The sequence below is a fragment of the Triturus cristatus genome, chromosome 3_2 (assembly GCF_964204655.1).
Source record: "Triturus cristatus chromosome 3_2, aTriCri1.1, whole genome shotgun sequence".
NCBI lineage: Eukaryota > Metazoa > Chordata > Amphibia > Caudata > Salamandridae > Triturus > Triturus cristatus.
The window spans coordinates 732,532,576-732,545,347 of NC_140584.1; the positions used below are offsets into that span (position 1 = coordinate 732,532,576).

At 44.5% G+C, this 12,772-nt stretch overlaps 1 protein-coding gene across 4 annotated transcripts in view; it reads right to left on the reverse strand.

Annotated features, from left to right (window-relative positions):
- MYO1B (myosin IB) overlaps positions 1–12,772 on the reverse strand; it is a 715,692-nt gene that overhangs the window by 263,175 nt on the left and 439,745 nt on the right. The window lies entirely within an intron of this gene.

Here is a 12,772-nt window from a genome sequence, read left to right on the forward strand (position 1 = left end):
CCAACACCTTTTGATTTTAGAAAAAAAAATTATTATATAGATATATATATTACCTACTGGCAGTCGCCAGTAGGTAGTTATAGTTAGGACCTATTTTCCATAGGAAATCTGCAACATTCTATTTGGAATAACGTTGGCGCCGATTGATGAATCTTCGCGAACTTTTCCAAACTTTTGGCCAGCTTCGGTCCGCTCCTATCCTGAAAATTTCACGGTGATTCGTCAAGCGGGGACCGAGAAAAAAGGGGGGTCCCAAAACGCGTTTTCTCCAGGCATTTTCCCCTAGGATCTGTTGACGCAGCTGCAGCCCGAACTGCTGAACGGAATTACACCAAATTTGGCAAAGAGGTAGTCCTCAGTTCAGACTCGTGCCTTTTGCTTAAATGCAAATCCGTTCAGAAGTTCCTGAGAAAATTAGAGTTAAAAAGATAGATATATCTGGGCAGAGCTTAACCACACATCGTGAGATCTGATTGGCTGTCAGTACTTCATCCAAGAAGTGTTGGCAGCCATCTTGGGACCAATATACATGATAGCACCTCATTAAAAAGCATTGCAGTTAATAGAGGGTTTTAAGACTTTAGTTACATTATAAATCATTTGTTGATGGTACCATACTCATTTTAGGAATTGTGGTGTGTTCGAAGGTGATTTTACCATGTGAAAAAGCCTTCTGCTGTGATATCATGAATCATGTTTGAGAGAAAACTATTTTCTCATGCTTTTCCCACAGAGGTTTGGAAGGTGATCTATAAGCTAAACTGAGAGCATATTTTCGGTAAATTCACATCATCTTTCTCAGTCATGTGAGAATGAAGTCTGACATTCTCAGTAAAACATATACATCCAACAAGGGCAGAGACTGTCAGTTGATTCCTTTGTGTTCTACTGCAGCTTCCCGGAGTGTTCTAAAGAACAACTAGAGCGCTAACAGTCCTACTTATGACAAACGTATTGCACACCTGAAGCCATCTTGATTGGAACAAAGTGGTAACTCTTAAAACATTTAATTTAAAAAGGAACAAAATGAGGGGGTTCATTTTGCCATAGAAAGTATGATTAGTGCTGCAGAAAGAAAAATTAGGGCACATTTTGAGTGACTTCTCAAATCCTCTTCTATTTCATTAAAACATTCTGACATGCAGACTGAAACATGCACTTTCAATACCAGCAGCAGACTTCCCTGGTGAGCAGTAGCTTTACTACATTGATCTAATAAGCAACTAGAGTGCTAACATTCTGAATTTATGGCAAATGTGTGACACATCTGTATGCCTTCTTGATGGAATCAAAGTAAAAAACTGAAAGTATTTCCTACTGAGGAGACTGTAGTAAAGGAGGAAATTAGGAAACTTCATAACAAATAAGTCTCCCAAAATGGCCACCAGAGACAAAAGAGCCCAAATGTAGCCCAAATATCACCCAGATGTGGCCCACATGTAGCCCAATGACAGAAGTGTGCAAAACACGTATTTTCTGTGTAATTGCAGTTTTATATAGTGCAGACTTGTTTTTTTCAAAATCTCCCTCTTACCAAGTTCAAAATGTTCGCAAGTATGGTACATTGGATCATGGTAGGCAGGAGTAATTGAGGTAGGACATGGACTCGGATAACAGAGGACAGGAGGGACATGTAGAGGTGCACCAAACTGACCATACAGGGCAGGCATCAGGGTTTGCAGCAGCACAATACACCACACAGGGAATGCAGGATGGGAGTGCAGCACAACAATCCATAGAAAGCAATAGGGAGGGGACAGGACTATGCACATGGACAACGGAGAACAGAGGGGAAAGAGGCAATAGTAGCTACCTGACCATAATGGGCAGACAGGAGAGAAAGCTGCAGCATAACAGACCGTAAAGGGCAGGAGGGACGGATCAGGGGCATTACAATGGAACAGACAAGCCAGGAGGGAGGGAATAGGGGTCTGCACATGGAAACAGAGGGCTGGGGGCAAGGGGGCAGGGCAGGAGCAGCAAGATTACCATGGAGGTCAGGCAGGATGGGCACTAGAAACAAGACACACCATGAAGAGCAACAGTGAGACTATGATGGCATACACACAGACCATAGAGGGAAGGTGGGAGGGGGTCAGGGGCAGCTAGCTGAACACACAGGAAAGGTGGGAGGGGCCATGGCAGCACAGAAGCCCATGCATGGCAAGCGGGAGGGTTAGTGGCAGCACAATAGCTATGATGGGCAAGAAGGAGGGTGCAGGGGCATGCACAAAAGACCATGGAGGATAGAAGGGAGGGTCAGGACCTGGGCACAGACAAGCGAGTTCAGAGGAAGGGGCCTTACAACAGACCACGCGGGGCAGGCAGGAGGAGCAGTTGCAGCACAACAGACCAGGGAGGTCAGAAGGGTGTGGCAGTAAAATGGACCATGGAGGACAGGTCAAAGGGGATAGGGGCATGGCATGTTGACAGGCAGGGACAGGTTACAGTCATCTGACAATGCTAGGCAGGTGGGAGGGGAGTGGCAGCTCAACAGAACACTCAGAGTAGATAGGAGTGGCAGGTCCATGGAACATGGTGGGCAAAAAGGAGGGAGCAGGGGCATACACAAAGACATCGGAGGGTAGGGGGGAAGGAGAATAGGGGCAGCAAGCTAAGCACAGAGGCTAAGCAGGAGGTCAATGATGGGCCATAGAATTGGGCAATGGAGGGCAGGAGGAGTGGACTGGTACATCATGCTAAATGGAGGGCAGTGGCAGCACATCAGACCATGCATGGCAGGAGGGAGGAGGCTAGTCCATGGATTCAGACAACAGAGGATAGGGAGGAGGTGGATGGGGCAGCAAGCTAACTGTTCAGAGAAGGTGGGTATTAGGAACTTTATTGTTTTTAAAATGTGTCTGTGCAAACTACTTAAAATATGAACAAGTATGAAGCATCTTCTCACTTTTATTCAGGAAGAAGAGGACATTTGTGACTGTGACTCCGGGCTCCCTTGGCAGAAACACCCCCTGACCCTCCACCCCCCATCGCAAAATGTAATACCTGTGAAAAGGGTAGGTGGACGCAGTGTTATATAGAACATAGTCCTGAGAGCACGATTGAAAATGAAAACTAGATATAGTATATGGTATAAACTATGCACCAAAAAGTGTGATATAAGATGAACCGGGGAGTGAAATATAATATGCACTACATTGTGCGCAAAGACAGATTCATTGGAGACCGCGAGATAGCACAGGCACTACTGCGTGCTATGCGATATGCGCCTTGGAGTGTAATATGCACAGGGCAGTGTTGTGTAACCTAACTAGTGTCTAAAGTTGTAATATAAAATATGTGCTGGGGAGTGTAACGTTGCATATGCACAGTGACAAAGATATGGATCCCAGATTGTAATATGTATGGCATAGCAGTGTGCTTTATAACATAGGCATCGAGGAAGGCACGTTAGATGGGGCAATATAACTCGTGCGAAGGCAAGTGTGGCATGACATATTCACGGGTGGTGTTACAGTGCACATGGGCTAGAGAGTGTCATAGCATACGCACTAGCTGGTGGAATACAACACAGAGGTGTGAGGCACTCGGCGGGCACTGGTGGGTGTAACACAGCATTGGGCTCAGCCAGGAGCACGCTGTGACTCAAGTGAGGTTCGTCTCCTTTCCAGAGAGTAAAATAAAAAGTATTACAAATCCGGCGGTGGATGTGTGTTTTATTAACCGTGAGGGGGTTTGTTGCATAGTTTGGTCTAATTTTTGTCGAATCCCCTTTGAATGGCTTGGTGTGCGTGTGTATTAAATGTGCCCGTCAATAGCTACCCATGTTTGTATAAATAAACGACAAGGGTGTCTACTTGGAGAGTATCCACCGGCGGGGGTGCCCGGATTAGGCACGGTAGGGTGTCAGACACGTCAGAGCTTCACTAGCGGTGTAAATACATTCCACGTGGATTCATTGTATGCATAGTCGCCTTTTAATGAATATCACGCAAATCGTCATGGTGATAGGTACATACTGTTTGTCCAGCATGTCCTAGGTGTTTCTATAAATATATATATTTTTTTTAAATAATAAAAAACAAAGGCCGGCCCCGGGGGATGGGGTCCCTGGGGCCATAAGTGGCCTGAGGAGGGGGGCAACACAGCCCCCCTCCTAAAGAATTTAAAAAAAATAAATAAAAAAAAAAAAAAAAAGGCCATGACCCGGGGGTTGGGGTCCCCGGGGCCGATTAAGGCCTTGGGAGGGGGGCCACGCGGTCCCCTTCCAAATTAATTTTTTAAACAAAACAAATTAGGGTGCAGGCCCTGGGGGATGGGGTCCCCAGGGCCAATAAATTAGAAAAAGAAGAGGGGCCACACAGCCCTCCTTCTTAAAAAAATAAAAATAAAAGACTGGCATCGCACCGGAGGCCACGCCCCCTCCTTGCAGCACTCTGCAAACGCGCCCCCTGGCCAGTTGTAAGTTAGGAAATTAATTCCCCTTCAATACTGAGGGTCCCTGAAGGCCAACTAGCCCAACAGGTATCTCCAGTATGCGCCAGGGAGCTGCGTTGCAGACAGGTGTTCTGAGGCCACGCCCCTTTTTACACCTCTATGCAACGCAGCTCTGTGGCGCTTACTGGAGGTACCTAGTGGGCTAGTTTGACCCTAGGGACCCTTAGATTCAATGAGACTTAATCTCTCAACTTAGAACGGCCACAGGGCGCGTTTACACAGTGGTGAAGGTAGGGGATTGGGCCTGGTGTGACGTGTGCAAACACGCCCTGTGGCACGTTTTAAGTTGGGGAAATAATTCCATTTCAATCCTGAGAGACCCTGGGGGCCAACTAGCCCACCAGGTGCTTCCAGTAAGCGCCACTGCTCTGCGTTGCAGAGAGGTGGTGCAGGCCGTGCCACTTTTTAGGTCTCGGCTAGCGAAGGCTGCGCTTGCGCAGTCTCGCTTGTGAGATTTAATGTTTTCTAATACCGGGCTTGAACCCGCCCCTCTTCTCCATTGGCTGGCTTCCTAAACGGAGGCCAGCCATTGGAGGAGAGGGGCGTCTGTCCATTTAAGCCCTGTCTTTTTTGGATTCGGGGCGTGTTTTTTACTTTCTTTCTCTCCTCTGGAATGTAAACATTCCAACCAATGGGAAGAGGAGAGAAAGAAAAACACGCCCCGAATCCGAACATGACGCTGCGTTTCTCCGAGGCATTTCTGCTTGACCTCTGAGAAAGACGTCACTATCTCCCTCTCCTCCCCGCCATTGCTCCTTCAAAGCGATGCCTGTCTCTTGCTCTGACACATCCCGCTGCAAAGGATTACAGCCCAAAAGCGCGGCTCTAATGGGCCTGAGTGCCTGCACGCGATGTTCCACAGCGATTTAATTAGCACCGTGGGAAGATCTCTGGTGCGGAGGCGGCCGCGCACCATCTGTCGGACTGCGCGTGCTTACTGGCATCATCTGTAACCAGTTGCATCTAAAACGGGGCACTCCAGAGCACGAGTTGGGCACATTCTGACAAGTTGATCGTTTCCAGCTGTTTGGTGTCGGGCTGTTTATTGAACAGATGGTGTCTGCATCTCCTCGTGAAAGGCCTCCATTTTACGCTCATGTTGGCTTTGTCTCCCCCTCGCTCCAGTTTCTATAGGTGGGCTAGCGCCGCGCATTTGAGGTTGTTGATGCTGGATTGGTTCTGTTAAGCCACAAAGGGGGGTGTCACGTGTTCCCGGGGTTGGACGCACAGGGTACAGCAGGCCGTTCCGTACAGTCGCTCCTCTGGCCGCGTGCAGTGCAAGCATTACCACAGAGATGGTAAATGCAGTGTGATGCACCGAGCCTAGACCATAGCTGTGCGCATCACAGAGGAGAGCTCTCGGAGGTCCGCCACTCCGCCCCTTCCCACAATCCTTTCAAGTTTCAACTATTTCTGGAGCCGCTGCCAAGTAGTTCTGGTAAACCTTTGAGAAAAGCAGGCCTTTGAGTATTTTAGGCAAATTGTGTTTAAACAGTATGCAGAAACAAAAGCTACATAGCGTATGTTTTATAGGTGACGCAATTGTTTTGCTAATACACGATGCACGTTAACACAAGTTTAAAACTCCTACACTCCATCTCAGTAATAAGTCCTGCTTTATATATAAACAGCAGTGAAATCCGAGCCTTTTAACTCCAGGGGCTTCCTTTCTCTCTGTGGTTTGCCTCTGGTGTTTATCTTGTCCAAAAGTCATTACTTCAGAAGGTACAATCTGCAAATGTATGTTGAGAGGTGTTAGTAAAACCTACCCTTTTCTTTAAAGGGGGCTCTTTTGCCCCCAGGGTAAAGGGGATGCTAGGGTGCGTGGTGTGAATGCTTTAAAAGCCGCTATCTCGGCACAGTACTGTTCCCCCGAGCTCGCAGTGGCGCTGCCGATCCTCTGTTTACATTCCACCCAGGACAACAAGGGTGGTTTACGCATGGGATTAATAAGGGGCTCTGCCGGATATTCAGATTAATGCAGCCAGACTCCACCAAAAGATTTCCAGGATTTCATGCTACACGTTCTGCCCAGAGTGTAAATAGATCTCTTTGCTGACCACGGTAGATTTTGCTAATAAAATGCGTGGTTTTTATTTCATATACTGCAGTTACGTGTTATTGTGGTGAGGTTCTCCCCCATGGTACGTGACCACCTTGAGTTGGGGAGCTGGGGGTTCTCTTAGGCAAAGAATGCTTTGAAGGTAGTGGAAGTATATAACGTGAAGGGGGGATTCAATAAGGTGTTCGGAGGCTGGAATCTGGTTAATACTTTTTGAAACAACAACGGGCGAACGGGAAAGGTGAAAGAAGGCGCCAGCACCCTTTACCTGACAGCATAAAAAGATGTCCCTTTGGAACCACAATTAAGCCCTGATGAAGACCTTAGGAAGCCAATAAAGGTCCACTACAGGAAAGGTCGAAACGTGTCGGCAAATAGAAAATGAGAACGTATTGGGGATAAAATTACACAATAACGCCCCTAGAAGAGCAAAAACAAAACATCCAGTCAACGCTCTCCATGATAACTCCGAAAAATATATTTTTTCTTTAATCCCATTTAGGACCTTAACAATCATTCAATGTGGAGGCAACAATGAGTTAGCATGCCCCTATGTTATAAAGAGGATATCTGAGTACTGTTTTGATTTATTACTCACTTGCTAAATTTATGTTTGTTGTCACTCTGTACTGTTGAAAAAAGCAAAGATTTGTTTAATGTTAAATGTTCAAGATATGTGATTATCAAACTGAGAAAGTGTTTCTTCTGTTTCCAAACAATTCAAACATATGAAAATCAAATTCAACTCGCAGTCAATAAATAGGTCTGCTGAGAGAAAAAGTGATACTGTGATCTATGGTGTTTGAAGGTAGTGGAGCCACTGAAAGGCTTAATTCAGGTCTAGATGTCCCGGATAGGCATCGCATGCAAGCCCCAAGAGATGATAGCAGGTTGCCTATTGTGTTATTGTAAGCATGAACAAACACACACCCAAACACATACTCCCACCTTCCAGGGGACACAAAGGGAGGGTGCGTCTGTAGAGCGCGCGAGCAATGGAAGTAAAAATAAAGGGCAGTTAAGACTTGTGTTTACACGAGTCAGAGATCAGAAGAGATCGCTTGGAGAGGCGTGTGTGTGAGTGTTGACCTGTCAAATGTATCAAGCGCGTAAATCGCAGCGTAGACATAGAATGACGATCAGTTGTGTATCTGCAGGATGCATATAACCCCGCCCTCCCCCCCACCCCCTTCTTATGCTCGTGAAGGACTGCACTGCACGCATCACGGTTCTTTGCACTGTAGTGGAAGAGCTACAGAGAGCTCGATGGGAGGTGCCAACGTCTTAGGCGCACATCCAGAGCTGTTGAATATTAGCCTGTAGATTACTTGTGCGACTCATGAGTTTTCCTAAAAAGATGCCCCAAAAAACATTGACTAACAAGGGCCCTCACACACCTTGCCAGGACTAGGACTATACTGTGAACCACAGTGCCAAGGTAGTTGTGTAATTTTGGTTAGCTAATACAACAACAATTTTATATATTACTGGACATCGCGAAACCCAATGCAGAATGGGTCTGCATGAGCCCTATTTCTAACCGTCTCAGTGGCAATAGTGTACCATTGAGTGTTCGAATTTTAAACTGTAGCGATTTAGATCGATTACAGAAGAAAATGTTTTTTACTCATTTGTTAGTTCAGTCTATGTCCGCCTCCCAATAAGGTATAGCGACAGAGTAAGAAGGATATTCTCGACTTGGCTATTTCTCTCGTTTCTTTCTTTGTTTGTTGTTGTTTTTTGTTCGTTTTAGAAATGACGCTGTGCACTTAGTATCTGCTGTCATAGCCTGTTTGGGGGGAAATACTTTCTTGTAAAAGATTCATAAACATGGTTATATAGATTGAACTGCATGTTTCAATTTGAAGTATAGCAGGAAAGGTCCACACAATGTTACCACCTCTGCCCTTAATCAAAGCTGCCACTTTGGGAACATATCTCCAAGCACTGACATTTTAGAGGAGAGAGCAGTAGGCCAATGTCATGAGCAATACCAATAGCTCTAACTTTGACAATGCCGAGACCATTGCATTGTAAATGCTTGTTACACCTCTCTGCAATGTCGCTTACTGGACGTACCTAGTGGGCTATTTTGCCCCTAGGGACCCTCAGGATTCAAGGGGACTTAATCTGCCAACTTAAAACGGCCACAGGGCGTGTTTACACAGTGGGGAAGGGAGGGGACGGGGCCTGAGGTGACGTGTGCAAACACGCACTATGGCGCGTTTTAAGTTGAGGAAATAATTCCCCTTCAATCCTGAGGGAACCTTGGGGCTAAGTAGCCCACCAGGTGCTTCCAGTAAGCACCACTGAGCTGCGTTGCAGAGATGTGGTCCAGGCCGTGCCACTTTTTACACCTCTCTGCAACGCAGCTCTGTGGCGCTTACTGGAGGTACCTAGTGGTCTAGTTGGACTCTAGGGACACTCAGGATTCAAGGGGGCTTAATCTGCCAACTTAAAACGGCCACAGGGCGTGTTTACACAGTGGGGAAGGGAGGGGACGGGGCCTGAGGTGACGTGTGCAAACACGCCCTGTGGCGCGTTTTAAGAGGTAGTTTTAATACCCTGCCCTATTATATACTAGGGGCTTACAGAGGAGGTCATGCTAATCACAGGGGGACCCCAACGCATAATGTTCCCTAGTGTATGTAGGTGTTTTCACTGTATTCTAAGTGTCTTTTAACATAGCACTGGCTCTAGGACTGGTTATTCAGACTCAGTTACCACCAGTATCCGTCTGAAAAAGTTGAGGGTACAGGATGATTTTGCAACAAGGCTTCTTTCTGCTCTTCTGTTTGTTCTTTCTGCACGTTATCCTTCTTCCTGCACTTTTCTTCGTCTTTGAGGACTTCTGTTGCTTCTTTCTGCATTTTTTTTTTTTTTTCTGTGCGTTTTTTCTTCTTTCTTCACATGTCCTATCTCTGTAGGCATAGTTATAAATTAGCATTTAAAAAACCTTTGAAATTCACTGAAAAAACCATAGGTTTCAGGCACGTTATAGTTAGGAATTAGCATTTAAAAAAACTTAGAAATTCACTGAAAAAAACATAGCTTTCAGGGGCGTTATAGTTAGCTGGACTTGTCACTCGTACAAAACCATTGAAATTCCCCCATTATAGTTAGTTCAGCTAACTATAACTCGCGCGCCCGCAATGCACTGCTGATGACGTCACATATTACATCACTCATGACATGGTCAGTGACATCACTCATGACATCACTGATGACATCTCAAGTGACATCACTGATGACATCATCCTTGTGATAGAGTGGCAGACCTCCTCTCCCCATAATATAACCTTTGATACACACATTCAAAAATAGAAACTAAAATTTTCAAATCAATGGACATACCAATACCAGTTACAACAACCTATTCAGTAATTCTAAGATCCACATACACATCCACTCATTCACCAACAGTCCTATGCAGTCACTCATACATGTACTCACTCATCATATGTACTCATACACCTATACATCCTGTTACACAACACCACTAACCCATAGAGTTACTCACACATAGTCACTCATGCTAATATAGAATCAAACATCCATTTACTTGCATATACAGTTATACACACACCACCACACTTACTTCTACAGAAACTTACACATACTTAGTCTTTTAAACAATCACTTATAGAAACACATACTTATTCATACAGGAACTCTACCAATCTCTCACTCTCACATATACACCAATAGTCACATATACTAGTTTAAAACATATGTAGTTACTCATAAAGACACTATTGAGACAGTCATTCACTCACTAACACACCCATGCACACACTCATCCACCCATACAGTCCTGCACACATGTTGTCTTCAACACATACAGTAAGTACTCATTCATGCACCTATGCACTACGTAATACCCCCCACCGAACCATACAGATACTCAGACACTCATACTGATACTCAAAAAACCAACTAATAACCTATATAGACACTCATGTAGCTACTCACCAACCCATGCAGCCACTTATACACAAAGTGAGAGACTGATACAGATATTTACATATTTAAACATTACTCACTAAGCCATGTATTCACTAAGATACACTTAAGTAAGTTATACAATCAATTTTTCAAAAACAAATCATCCATTTAGACACTTATATACCCATTTATTCTTCAATCGACCTTGAGATATACATATATAAAACATATGTAATTTTCAGAAAAACACACATTCACTGGATGATGTCATCAGTGATGTCATGAGCGATGTCACTGACCATGTCATGAGTGATGTAATAGGTGACGTCATCAGCAGTGCATTGCAGGCGCGCAAGTTATAGTTAGCTGAACTAACTATAACGGGGGAATTTCAATGGTTTTGTACGAGTGAAAAGTCCAGCTAACTAGAACGCCCCTGAAAGCTATGGTTTTTTCAGTGAATATATATATATAAATAAAATATATTTACTTATAGAGGCTTTCAGCTGGTCCTCTACATCTATTCCTCAGTCTTTTTTCTCATTCATATTCTTCTGCCAACTACAGAATCCTGAATAGGGCACTGGGTGAACCCACTTCAATAATTGGCTAACTTTACTCTGAGTGATGGCCTTTTGCTCTTTAACAAGAAGCAGGTCCATTTAGTGCTAGGGACTATTATGACAATATGTGCTTCTTGAGACCAATTTCAATTGGATTGTTACCAGTTTTTATTTCTTTTTTTTTTGTTAGCAAGGACCCGGCTGCTTCCACAACAGTGTTTTATACATACTGTGGAAAAACAAGCATTGACAAAGTCAAATAGGTTGGCAACCAACGCCAGACCTATTGGCTTTGCTAATGCTTGCTTGTTTGGCTATCACCACATGTTCCCTTTGCTCAGCAATCCTTGATTTTCAAACTTCCATCAAAATGTTTCACACTTCTGAAAGTCGGATTAGCACATTGCTATATGTCATTTTGATATATATTCACTTATTTTGCTCATTGCTGAACTTGGGCAGTTGGCTTACAGAAAAAGGATGTTACTTACCCAGTAAGCATCTGTTTCTGACATGTACAGCCGTAGATTCACATGCTGTGCATAGCCCGCCATCTAGTCTTGGGTCTGGATGTTTGCACTTTGTTTTCTTCGAAGAAGTCTTTCACAGTCACGAGGTATGCGACTCCTCCTTTCGGTGATAGTGCGCATGGGCATCGACTCCATTGTTAAGATTGTTTTCCCATAGAGGGTCAGAATGGAGTAATAGTAAAGAATAGAGATGTCCATGCATATGTATGTAAATTAATGGAGAACTACAGCAGTTACAGGAATCCGGGGAGGTGGGTGGGCGCATTTGAATCTTCAGCTCTACATGCCGAGAACAGATGGTTACTGGGTAAGTAACATTATCCGTTCGAGGCATGTGAGCTGTAGATCACTTGCTGTGCATAGACTATATAGCAGTATCCTCCCAAAGTGTTGTGGTTATTCTCAAATAGCGTTTCAAGTACTGCTTGACCCACATTGGCTTGTTGTCTCGCTAACACATCTACACAATAGTGTTTAGTGAATGTGTGCGGTGTAGATCATGTTGCAGATTTGCAAATGTCAACTATGGGAATGTTTCCCAAGAAAGCCATAGTGGCCCCTAGCTTACGAGTGGAATGTGCCTTAGGGGGTACAGTTAGAGTTCTCTTTGCTTTCGCATAGCAAGTTAGAATGCACTTAACAATCCAACTTGCAAAATGTGATTTGGAGATAGGATTGCCCTTGTGTGGTGGCACAAAAGCAACAAAAAGTTGTTTTGTTTTACGAACAGATTTTGTTCTTTCAAAGTAGTACAAAAGTGCTCTTCTGACATCTAAGGCGTGTAGAGCTCGTTCTGCAACTGAATTAGGTTGAGAGAAGAATATAGGTAACTCTACCAGCGGATTTATGTGAAATGCAGATACTACCTTAGGTAAAAATGTAATGCCTGTAGTTTACTCACACTCTTTAATGAAGTGATTGCAATGAGTAAAGCGGTTTTCCGAGAGAGGAACTGTCGTTCGCATTTGTGCATGGGCTCAAAAGGTGGGCCCATTAATCTTGTAAGGACTATGTTAAGATTCCACACTGGAGCAGGTGGGAGTTTTGGTGGTATGACTATTTTTAGTCCTTCAATGAAAGATTTTTATTACGGGTACTCTAAACAACGATCCATTTCTGTCTATTTTGTAAATATGCAGCAAGTTCCACCAGGTGTAGTCTAATGGAGGTGCAAGCCAACGCTGACTGTTGCAAGTTTAACCGATAGCAGAAGA